Raw genomic sequence first — 12,381 nt, forward strand, 5'->3', positions numbered from 1 at the left:
ACTTTGTTACAAGTTTGATATTTATTAATTAGGGCAATGCCAACAAAGATGCTAGTTCTCTTCATAGTCTGAGACTCGCCATCGAAAAGCAATCTACCCATACGTTGAGACTTCCATGTGTTAAGATTGATTCGCATAGTGAAGTCCTTATTGTTTCTAAGTAGATTCGATTTGTGTGCCAATCATGAACGAAACATGTGTCACGCTTGAATGGATGACCAAGAATTGCATCAAATGTTCTAGGTCTTTGAAAATCCATCACGATAAAGGTATGTTTCAAAGCTAAGCTAATTGATTTGATGTTTGAATCGTGTACCTCCCTAATGGTTTATATAAGGATCCATCAGTTAGTTTTATAACCATTCCAGCTAGTTGAAGTGTTGGATTACCCTAGTGTTCCTAGCCATGCTTAGTGAGGATAACTAAGTCTAGCATCGCCATCTAGGATTTCTATGGCAAGGCATGTTCTTTCACCCAACTACGAGGACGAAGCCTGTACAACAACTGTTTTCACTTTAGCTTACAAGCACATTAGCAAGTTCGAGGGAACCGTCATGATTAGGCAACGTTGCATACTTCAGAGGTTGAGTTCGAAGTAATGTAAGGTTTCGTGATGTGTGGAGTTCTTTACAGCTCTAAATGGGTGATCTAGGTACAAGTATCCCTGCACAAAAATTTCGCATACCTATTCACTAAAAAACAATTTCGCATTAGGATTTTTTTTTGCATTAATTTACTAAGGTCCTTACCTTAGTATTTTTTTGATAGGTTTAGACCTTGGTTTCAATGGTTTGCAATAAATATTTTAAATTCAATGGTTTGCAAAATAAAATTCTCTCTTGCACAAAAATTGAAAAGATAGACATTTTTGAAAAGTTATTGCATATATTCATCAAAATTATTGCTTCGGGTATGTACAAGGCTGAAGTACTATTTACATTGCATCAAACAATTTCTTGCTTGAAAGTCACATAAAAATAGCATCTTTGGTTGTCTTGCAAAAGCATGGAACAAAGGCACATAGTCGGAGCCATATAGAAAAGATCCATGATTCCCTTCTCTTCAGACAAGGAACCATCCTCTCCACAAAACAACACATCTTTGTCACTTTCAAGATTGATGGGGTTGCTTCTCGAACCGGGCTTCCCATCATCTTCTTCATTTACTTCATTGCTAGCATCCACATTCGGATAATACCTGTAAATAACGAGGAGAATCCAAAAAGAAAATTTGATCAACATCAATCAGCTGAGTGAGATGCAGTATCTTCATCACTTTCCATGCTACGGCCACTCTTTTTTTATCCATCCCATTTCTAGTTTTAGGGAGATCAACCAGTGGGCAGAGGGGTAGTACTTCCCCATGCACAGCATGCACAAAAGTGTTGACTCCAATGTTGCCCCAAGCCATATACATATGCTCCATTTCTTTCTTGAAAGTCACATGAAAATAGCTCCATCATGTAAGTTATCCATGTACATATATGCTCGGTCAAATACATTCACTGGCGACATAGAGACTTTGTTCTTTAAATCTCCAGTCCCATACAATGCATATTGCTCCCGCCCCTTTGTAATTTCTTCCGCCATTACATTGTGACAAAAAAACTTAAAATGAGGTTTAAACATATCTTTCATGCAATAACCCAACATGCCTTCGAATGTGTGTAAGCGAACTTGTTTTAAACCCTTGCACATAACAATGCCCCCAGTTGGTTTTGATACATCCCATGCACATAACAATGCCCCCAGTTGGTTTTGATACATCCCTTGCAATATATTTTTTGATAAGGTTGCCTACAGAGATCAAGGAAACTCCCATTATTTTAATGACCATTTGGAAGTGGATATGATTCAATATTCCACCCTTCTCAAGAGCAAACAAACCACAAATACATTCAGATCAGACAAAGTCTTCTAGTGGTTCCTAGAATGCAATATCTATGTCACCACTCCCAACACCTATAGTCACAGAAACCTCAAGAAGCCTGGTTAACCTAACAAGCGGCACTTTTTTGCATTTGGTGGTATCGTTAACGCTAGGGCCAGAACCTATAGACCTTGCCCTCGTCTTCACCATATGTAGATTTCTAACCACTTTATTCCTTCAAGGGGTGTGAGAATGAATCTGCCATGCCCTTGCCTTTGTCATGGATATCCGTGGATGCAATAGCCTCCAAGACTTTCCCTTTATCCCATGGATGCGCAGAAGGGCCAGCTATGTCTTTACCTACATTTGTGATGTCTATAAGCCCTTGAGGACGGCGAGGTGCCATGGCACACAACATAGAGCCAATTCAACCCAACCCCACAACACAGAGCCTATGACAGTCAAACAGACCCAGCCCAAACATAGAGCCTACAACCCAACAGTGAGTTCCCAAGCCCAGAGCCCCCACACAGGTGCCCTTTTATTGCCCCACATAGGTGCCCCTTTATTGCCCCAACCAACATTGCATTGCACCCATGACCGTACCTAAGCCATATGTGCCCTCACGAGGCCAACATACATAAATTACAAGAACAAGAAAGAATAATTAAGATTAATCTATAGAAAGAACAAGCTTAATCAAGATTAGCAACATTCTAATCAAATCAGGGTTCTCATCAAAACAAGAATTAATTAGCAACTAAACAAATCGAACCAGCAACAAGTAATCAGAGACCATCGCAGACCACCACATCAAAAACTAATGAGAGACTATCACAAACCGACACTCTGAGCAACACGGAGGAAGAAAGGAGCGACCCGCATCTCACCTCAGCAGGCAGCAGCAGCAGCAGAGGAGGTGCACAGGAGACGCCCATGATCGAGGTGCCTCCCTAGAATGAAAAGACCGGCACGCATGAAGAAAGGAGCAGAGGACGCCCATGCAACGTAGGAGCGAGCATGAAGAAAGGAGAAACACCCGCCACCCAATCCCCATGCATGGACACTGCTCCAAAAATTTCACACATGCTAAATCGTACCTGACACCCATTTATAGCCTTATAAACCTTACATTAATTAAACATTAAACAAGATTAGCAGGGTTCTCATCAAATCGAACCAGCAACTAAACAACAACTAAACAAATTGAACTAAACAAGCATTAATTAGCAACTAAACAAATTGAACTAAACAAGCATTAATTAGTAACTAAACAATAACTAATCAAGGTTCTCATCAAATCAATGTTGCCATATATATAGGCAGTGATGTGTGTGAACACACTTAGGACCGCCGGGGCACTTTTTTCCTCTTTAGGAGGTTTTTTCCCCCGGCTTGTATATACGCCAATCATTTTAGGGCTAACTAATCTTTTGTACATTGACACAATCTAATACACTGTGTGTTGTGTGCATTCTTGCTTCTTCTTCTCCAAGCTTTGTGTGCTTTCCTGCAACCCTAATTCCAACAATTAGTATCAGAGCAGGCATCGGCTCCCAGGGCTACGCCGTCGACACCCTCCGACTCACGTTCTCCGATTGAGGCATAAGTATTCTATTGTGGACCGTGCTACATAGCACAAGTTGTCTTCTGTTCAGTCTTTGCTTCATTACAGGTAGCTTTTGCATCAGTTTCAGTCAGTGGCCATGGCTGATAACAGCAATGATGTATTTCACATGTTGTCTGCTGAAGACAAACTGGATGGAGACAGCAACTACCCACTTTGGGCATACATGATGCAGCATGTTTTGGTTGCAAAAGGAGTGTAGAACATTGTGCAGGGTATGGATGTACGTCCAGGTTCTGTGGATGTAGGATCTGTTGAGGATGTTGCAGGTTCTAGCAGCTCTACTATTGCTGCTGTTTTACCCACTGCTGAACAAGCTCGTTGGGATGGTAAAGATGTGCAGGCTCATGCCTTGATTGCACTTTCTGTCAAACGTAACATCACCCCACATATTCGTTCAGCTAAAACAGCAAAACAGGCTTGGGATATTCTAGCTGGTTTCTATGCAGGTCGTAAACGAGGCTTCTATGCAGGTCGTAAACGAGGTAAAAATTGCTTACCTGCGTAAAGAGCTAGAATTGAAGATTATGCAAGAAGATGATGACATGAATGTTTTTCTTGCTGAGATTAAAGATCTCAAAGAACAGTTGATTTCTGCAGGTGAGATTATTCCTGATCATTCTCTTGTGCAGACTGTTCTTGATGCTTTACCTGAGACATATCAGCAGACTTTTGCTTCCACGTGGAGACTTCTTAATGAGGACAGACCTGATGCTGTCAAGTATGATACTTTAGTCAACAAACTCTTGCAAGAAGCGCAGTCCAGGCAAAACAGGGCCAGGCAGCGTGCAGTTGATCAAGCATTTATTGCTGCCCAGCAGTAGAGAAGAAGTGGTAAGGCAGCCCCTTCCACTGTTTCTTCTCCTATTAGTAAGTCTGCAACTTCTTCTCCTTTCACAGGTAGCAACAATAAGTCTGAGAAGGCTCTTGATAAAGGCAAGAAAAAGACCAGGTGCAACTATTATAAGGCAAATGATCATGTCATTAAGAATTGCCCTAAGCTAAAGGCTAAAGAGGCAAAGAAGAAAGAGTCAAATGCAGCCACAATAGCGGATGCTTCTACAAATGCAGATTCTGCAAATGTTGTGCAGGATACAGAATGGGCGTTTAGCGTGTATTGCTAGTATGAGACCCATCTGTACATGATGCATGTTTGGCAGTTTCTGTTGACAGTGGTGCTACAAAGCATATTACCTCGCATCGTGGTATGTTCACTTGTCTTGAGGCTGTCCCTAATGGGAATACTGTCACATGTGCCAATAATGCTTCTTACCCAGTGAAGGGCATTGGTAAAATTATGCTTACTGCTGCAAATGGCAGCGCTTTCACACTTTCAGATGCTTTGTATGTGCCAGGGATAAAGAAGAATCTATTGTCTGTCTCTGCGCTTGCTAGACTTGGACTTGTAGTCAAATTTGTGGATGACAGATGTACTGTTCATGATTTGACTTCTGGTGATACGATTATTGTATCTGGCACCTTGTTTCGTGGGCTGTATAGGCTCAATTCTTATGACAAGTGTGTGGAAGATTCAGCAAATGCAGTTTCTGATGAAAAGGCAGTTTCAGATGCAAAACTATGGCATGCTCGTTTTGGTCATCTGAACTTTGCTAGTTTGCTGCATTTGCAGAAATTTGATATGGTTGCTTCATTGCCCCCTCTTGAGGCACCATTGAAACATGTTTGTGAAGGCTGTATTTTGGGCAAAATGCAGCGTTCTGCGTTTCCAAAGGATGGTTCTGTGCGGGCCAATCGCAAATTGCAACTTGTACATAGTGATGTATGTGGGCCTATGCAAACTCCATGTACTTCGTGACTTTCATTGATGATTACTCAAGGCATGCATGGGTATATCCACTAAAGGCAAAGTCCGAAGTGTTTTCGTGCTTCAAACAGTTTTTGCTTATGGTTGAAAATGTATCTAATTGTAATGTGGGCACCCTCCGTTCTGATCGAGGGGGGGAGAACATGTCTAAAGAGTTTGATGCATTTCTGGCTAGTCGTGGGATAAAACACCAATGTACAGTGCCATATACCCCTCTGCAAAATGGTGTTGCTGAGAGGAAAAACAGGTCACTTATGGAGATGGCACGATGTATGGTCAAGAGCCAAGCTTTGCCACATACGTTTTGGCTTGAGGCTGTCATGTGTGCTGCATATGTACTCAACAGGTGTCCCACTAAGGCCTTGCAGTCTATTACTCCATACGAAGCTTGGCATAGTAGGAAGCCTTCTATTGGTCACTTGCGTGTCTTTGGTTGCTTGGCCTATGCTTTAGTGCTTGTGCAACAACGCAGAAAATTGGATGATAAGGTTGTCAAATGCATTTTTGTTGGTTACAGTGTTGAGAGCAAGGGTTACAGATTGTATCATCCGCAGTCAAAGCGTATCTTGATTAGTCGAGATGTTGTTTTTGTGGAAGATGCTGTGCAGCCTTTGTTATCATGTACCAAAGAGACAGGTGTGAGCTCACGTGATGTATTTGATACATTGTTGTCTCTGTTTACAGGTGGGAATTCAAATGTAAGTCCTAATGAGGCAAATATTCAGCATATGCATATTTCAAACGACATCATAGATCAGCCTATTTCTGATGCAGATTTACAGGATGTAATTCATGAGGATAGGGTTGAAAATGAGCAGGCTAGAGGTATGCCTAAATGGCTGGTGCAAACCTTGTGTGATAGTAAGATTGATGCACCTATGTCTAGTCGTACTCGTTCAGGTTTTCAGCATGCCTCTTATACATCAGATTGTTATGCTTTGGCTGTGTCTAGTATGTGTGAAGAGGAAGAACCTCTTTCATTTGATGAGGCACAAAATTCAGAAAATTGGTTGGCTGCAATGCAAAGTGAATATGATGCTATAATGAAGAATGGTACATGGTCTTTGTGTGATTTGCCTATTGGTAAAAAGGCCATTGGATGTAAGTGGGTTTTTAAATTGAAACGAAAGCCAGATGGCAATGTTGATCGCTATAAGGCTAGACTTGTTGCAAAGGGTTATGCTCAAGAAAAGGGCATTGATTTTGATGAGACCTTTGCTCCCACTTGTCGTATGATTACCATTCGTAGCATTTGTGCATTGACAGCTCATAATGGTTGGAATGTACATCAGCTGGACATAAAGACTGCGTTCTTGAATGGAGATTTGCATGAGGAGGCGTATGTATCGCAGCCTCATGGTTTTGTTCAAAGAGGGCAGGAAAACAAAGTGTGCAGGCTGAAAAAGGCTTTATATGGTCTAAAGCAAGCTCCACGAGCTTCGTATGAAAAGATACATGCATATTTGACTGCACATGGTTTTCAGAATAGTCCAACAGAAAGCACTTTGTATGTTAAACATGTGGATGATGTACGTCTAATCATTGCTCTCTATGTCGATGACATGCTGCTCACAGGACCAAATGAGAGTCATATTGCTGATTTTAAGGCTGATTTGAATGCCTCTTTTGAGATGTCAGATTTGGGACATTTGCATCATTATTTGGGGATACAATTTAAGTAGTGTGATGGAGGTATTGCTTTGTGTCAGACAAAGTATATTGAGACATTGTTGCGGAGATTTGGCCTTGAAGACTGCAAGCCTATTGCTACTCCAATGGAGACAGGTTTGAAGTTGAGTCTTCATGATGCTGGAGATCACTTTGATGTCACACTCTATCAGACAGCTGTTGGTTGCCTCATTTATGTATGCATTACGAGGCCGGACATTCAGTTTGCAGTCTCACAGGTGAGCAGGTTTATGCATAGCCCAGGGTCTCAACATTGGAAGGCAGTTAAACGCATCTTTCGCTACTTGAGTGGCACCATACATCTTGGGTTGTTTTATCCCAAGGGGGGATCGTTGCTGCCAGATTTACATGCTTTTTCGGACTCAGATTGGGCTGGTTGCTATGACACAAGAGTGTCCACAAGTGGTTTTTGTTTCATGCTCGGTAGCTCATGCATATCTTGGTTGAGCAAGAAGCAACCTACTGTGGCCACTTCTAGTTGTGAAGCTGAGTACAGGGCAGCTTTCACAGCTACGGTTGAGTGTGTGTGGCTTAGACGGCTTATGGTTGACTTGGGTGTTGGACAGGAGTCTGCCACCTCTATCTTCACTGACAGTCAGAGCGCGTTGGCAGTTGCGAGAAACCCAGTTTTTCATGCTCGCACAAAGCACATTGAGGTGCATTATCACTATGTCAGGGAGAGACTCTCAGCAGGAGAGATCAGCTTGGCCTATGTGCCAACACAGGACAACCTCGCCGATCTTTTCACAAAGGCGCTTCCTCGTGAGAAGTTTGAAGCTTTCCACAAAGCTTTGGGCTTGCTCCCCTTTGTGGATTGATATACTTCGGGCATGGCACTCCCCTATACATGAGTGCCAGCTCTCGTTCACACCATCACTCCCAGGGGAGATTTGTTGCCATATATATAGGCAGTGATGTGTGTGAACACACTTAGGACCGCCGGGGCACTTTTTCCCTCTTTAGGAGGTTTTTTTCCCCCGGCTTGTATATATGCCCATCATTCTAGGGCTAACTAATCTTTTGTACATTGACACAATCTAATACACTGTGTGTTGTGTGCATTCTTGCTTCTTCTTCTCCAAGCTTTGTGTGCTTTCCTGCAACCCTAATTCCAACAATCAAACCAACAACAGAACATCATAGACGACTCAACACGCGGAGGCTCTGAGCAACACGTAGGAAGAAAGGAGCGACTGCATCTCACCTCAGCAGAGGAGGTGCACAACAGGAGATGCCCACGACCAAGCTGCCCCACGCAACACGCATTAGAGGAGGTGCATAGGATGCCCGCATCTCCCCTCAGCAGAGCAGAGGAGGTGCACCTAGAACGAAAGGACCAGCACGCATGAAGAAAGGAGCAAAGGACACCCACGATCGAGCCGCCCCATGCAACGCAGGAGCGAGGCGCACCTAAAACGAAAGGACCGGCACGCATGAAGAAAAGAGCAGAGCACGCCCATGACCGAGCCACCCCATGCACTCCCTTAATTGCCACCCAGCCCCATGCATACACAGTGTCCCAAAAATTTCACACATGCAAAATCCTACCTAACACCCATTTAGCCTTATAAACCTTTTAGCCATAGCATTGGGGGCCCTTCATATTAAAAAGGGCATATTCTATAAAAATTAATAAAAAAAATATTATAGGGAACCTATTTTATAAACCTTTTAGCCTTAGCCTTAGGGCCGTCGTTTTTAAAAGGGCATATTCCATAGAAATTAATCAAAAAATGTTTAGCGGGAGGCATATCACACAGGGGTAGCTAAACATCATCGTGCAAATTAATTAAAAGTGATGAAATAAGACCTCGGAAAAGTACGGTTTTTTTTTTGGTTTTGTTTTGGTTTTGTTTTGTTTTTGTTGCATTTTCCTGGCGTTCCACTCTGCAGAGCTCACCACTTAACAATCGAAAAGGACTTCGTCTTGGTTCCCTCCCTATGGCATGCAGAGACATGGACTTCTTATGGAAGGAGTACTTCAGGGATCCCTCCCAATGGAGGGACAATCGAACCAGCAAGGTAAGCACTGTTTTACAATTACATGAGAGTACACGAAAACCTATTGGCTTTCCTGAGTTATTGTTTTGCATCACAGAGAAGCCCAAGATCCCCAGACTTCAAACATAAAATGACAAAGGAGTCGCTGTGGATGGACGGGTGGTACAATCCATCCTGGGTCCAAGAGGAGCTCAGAAGAAGAGGACTGCAACGAGAGTTCTGTGTGACTAAGCAGATGACGAAGGCCAAGGAAATCCACCACAAAGCACGACAAGGAGATAGCAACAGCAACCACCGGGAGTTTCAAGAGGATACTGCTCTTGTAGCCTTACTAAAGGCTTGTGCCAAGCAAAAGGACCTGCGCAAAGGCAGCAGAATACATGCTGATATTCTCAAAAGGGGGTTGCTTGAAAAGAGTATTTATGTAGGCACTGCCCTCCTCAATATGTATGCCAAATGTGGTGCACTTGCAAAAGCGCAAGAAGTCTTTGACGAGCTTCCAGTTCGGGATATAGTCTCCTGGAGTGCCCTGATCGCAGGATATGCCCAACACGGGCATGGTCATGAGGCTCTGAACTGCTTTGGACGGATGCGAGAGGAGGGCCTCTCCCCAAACGCAGTCACCTTTACTTGCATCTTGAAAGCCTGTGGCGGCATAGGAGCAGCTGAGAAGGGCGAAGAGATACATGCTGAGGTTGTCAGGCAGGGCTTATTGGAAAAAGATATTGTGCTTGGCACTGCGTTGGTGGATATGTATGCCAAATGTGGTGCACTTGTAAAAGCTCAAGAAGTATTTGACGAGCTTCCAGTTCGAGATGTAGTCTCCTGGAATGCGCTAGTCGCAGGATACGCTGAACATGGCCATGGTGATGAGGCTCTGAACTGCTTTGGACGGATGCAACAGGAGGGTCTCGCCCCAGACGCAGTTACCTTTACTTGCATGTTGAAAGCCTGTGGCAGCATAGGAGCAGTTGAGAAGGGCAAAGAGGTACATGCTGAGGTTGTCAGGCAGGGCTTATTGGAAAAAGAGATTGTGCTTGGCACTGCGTTGGTGGATATGTATGCCAAATGTGGTGCACTTGCAAAAGCGCAAGAAGTGTTTGACGAGCTTCCAGTTCGGGATGTAGTGTCGTGGAGTGCCCTAGTTGCAGGATATGCCGAACATGGGTATGGTGATGAGGCTCTGAACTGCTTTGGACGGATGCGAGAGGAGGGTCTCTCCCCAAATCCAGTCACCTTTATTTGCATCTTGAAAGCCTGCGGCAGCATAGGAGCAGCTGAGAAGGGCAAAGAGGTACATGCTGAGGTCGTCAGGCAGGGCTTATTGGAAAAAGATATTTTGCTTAGCAATGCGTTGGTGGATATGTATGCCAAATGTGGTGCACTTGCAAAAGCACAAGAAGTATTTGACAAGCTTCCAGTTCGGGATGTAGTCTCCTGGAATGCACTAATCGCAGGATATGCCCAGCTTGGAAAAGTTGAAACTGTTTTTTACTCATTCAACAAAATGATAGAAGAAGGTATACAGCCAGATCTGGTCACGTTCGTTGTTTTGCTTACCGCGTGCAGTCACACAGGTCTAGTGAATGAGGGGCAAGTGTACTTTGAGACTATGAGCACAGTCCATTGCATCATCCCAACTCTAGAGCACCACACTTGCATGGTTGATCTTTTCAGCCGTGCAGGGCACTTCGACAAGGCAATTGGAGTGATTGAGAAGATGCCACCTTCTGATTGTCTACCTCTTTGGTCTGCTCTGTTGGGTGCTTGTCGAAAATGGGGAAATGTGAAGCTTGGAAGATTGGCCTTTGAACATGCAGTACAATTGGATGAAAAGGATGCTGCAGCATATGTCTGCATGAGTAATATATATGCAGCTGCTGGCATGCGAGAGGAAGCGGACAAGGTTGAAGCTATGAGAATGGAAATAGAGCATGGAAGATGCCAGGATGTTGTTGGTGGACTGATGCAAGTGGAAATGTACATTTGTTTATTGTCGGGGATGACAGTCATCCCCAAGGCAAAAATATCTATACGAAACTAAAAGACATTGGTAAAAAAATATCGCAGGAAGGCTATTCCCCAGGTTTGCATTGGGTGTCACAAGACATTTCAGATGATGCAAAGGAAGATGCGCTATGCAGGCATAGTGAGAAGTTGGCCATTGCATGTGCCCTCATCAATACACCTGAAGGGACACCTATGTGTTATGAATAACATGCGGGTTTGTGGTGACTGCCATTTTGCTACATCACTTATATCAAAAGTGGAGCAGCGCAAAATTCAGGTCAAAGATGCAAACCGCATTCACATTTTCGAGGATGGAAAGTGTACTTGTGAGGAATATTGGTGATGGTAGTGCAACTGCCTAGACTTCTCTTTATTTCACTCCAAATGTTGTTGCTAGACTTCTGAGGACTGAACTCTTGAGTATGCTGAAGTGAAGCATTTGTTCTCTTTTAGCCTTTTTGCAATTCGATGATATATAGCATTTCTAGGACTCTAGAGGTGAGCTGTGCAGCAACTATTTTTTTGGCTTTCTCTTTATTGTGTTGTATTGTTTCGTACTGTTGTAATGCCTAGTCCCACAAGAAAAGAGGAAAGGCCATGACAAAGAAGTCTCCAGAACTACAAGAGGACATTACCTTCCCAAACCCTAAGTATTAGCATGTATGCATGAGATAAGAGCTTGCTTGCTTGAGATCTAGGGCTTGTGTGAAGCTAGGGATTGAGAGAGAGTGAGAAAAAACATTTAAGAGGGAGCTATCTATAGCTATCCCCTTGCTTGAGCTTGGTAGAAGGAGTCCAAGCATTGGCCATGTTCAACACATGCTTTCTAGGCCTTAGCCAAGCAATACTTTCCGCATTACGACATTATGGCTAAAACCACCAAAAACAAGCCAACAGGATGGTAACATGTGGAATGGTCATAATGCAAGGCATACATATCAACATAGAGAACAAAAGAACCTGAACATGACAAAAACAGATAACAACGGACAGACCAAATAAAAAACAAACAATACAGAGTCTGAACTTTTACTAGAAGTGGCAAACTATTCACCCAAACCAAATCTATACATATCACTACATCCTAGCGCCCAAAAAAGTAAGAAAAATAGAGCATTTCCAAGTATTCGGATGTAGTAGGATCACCAAAAGTATCGACGGATTAGTCGACACTTGAATAATTATCTGGATTAATAGTATTTAATAGCATTGATCAAAGAACACAACAAAGACAATGTTCAAGATGAAAAACTGACTTATTGATTCATCTACTATTTACAAGACTCTTACATGTGGATTATATACGGATACACAATATAATTGCCTGGCATATGAACTGTCCGGATACAAGTGGTTGCAA

At 43.1% G+C, this 12,381-nt stretch overlaps 1 pseudogene across 1 annotated transcript; it reads left to right on the forward strand.

Annotated features, from left to right (window-relative positions):
* Window positions 1-8,874: 8,874 nt before the first annotated feature.
* LOC147616614 (putative pentatricopeptide repeat-containing protein At3g15130) lies at window positions 8,875-11,665 on the forward strand (annotated as a pseudogene). Its single transcript, XR_015262518.1, has 2 exons — window positions 8,875-9,032; window positions 9,109-11,665. The product of XR_015262518.1 is annotated as a putative pentatricopeptide repeat-containing protein At3g15130 (transcript).
* Window positions 11,666-12,381: the final 716 nt, after the last annotated feature.

Source organism: Cibotium barometz, chromosome 38 (assembly GCF_041138505.1).
Source record: "Cibotium barometz isolate CiBa-2024 chromosome 38, ASM4113850v1, whole genome shotgun sequence".
Taxonomy (NCBI): Eukaryota; Viridiplantae; Streptophyta; class Polypodiopsida; order Cyatheales; family Cibotiaceae; genus Cibotium; species Cibotium barometz.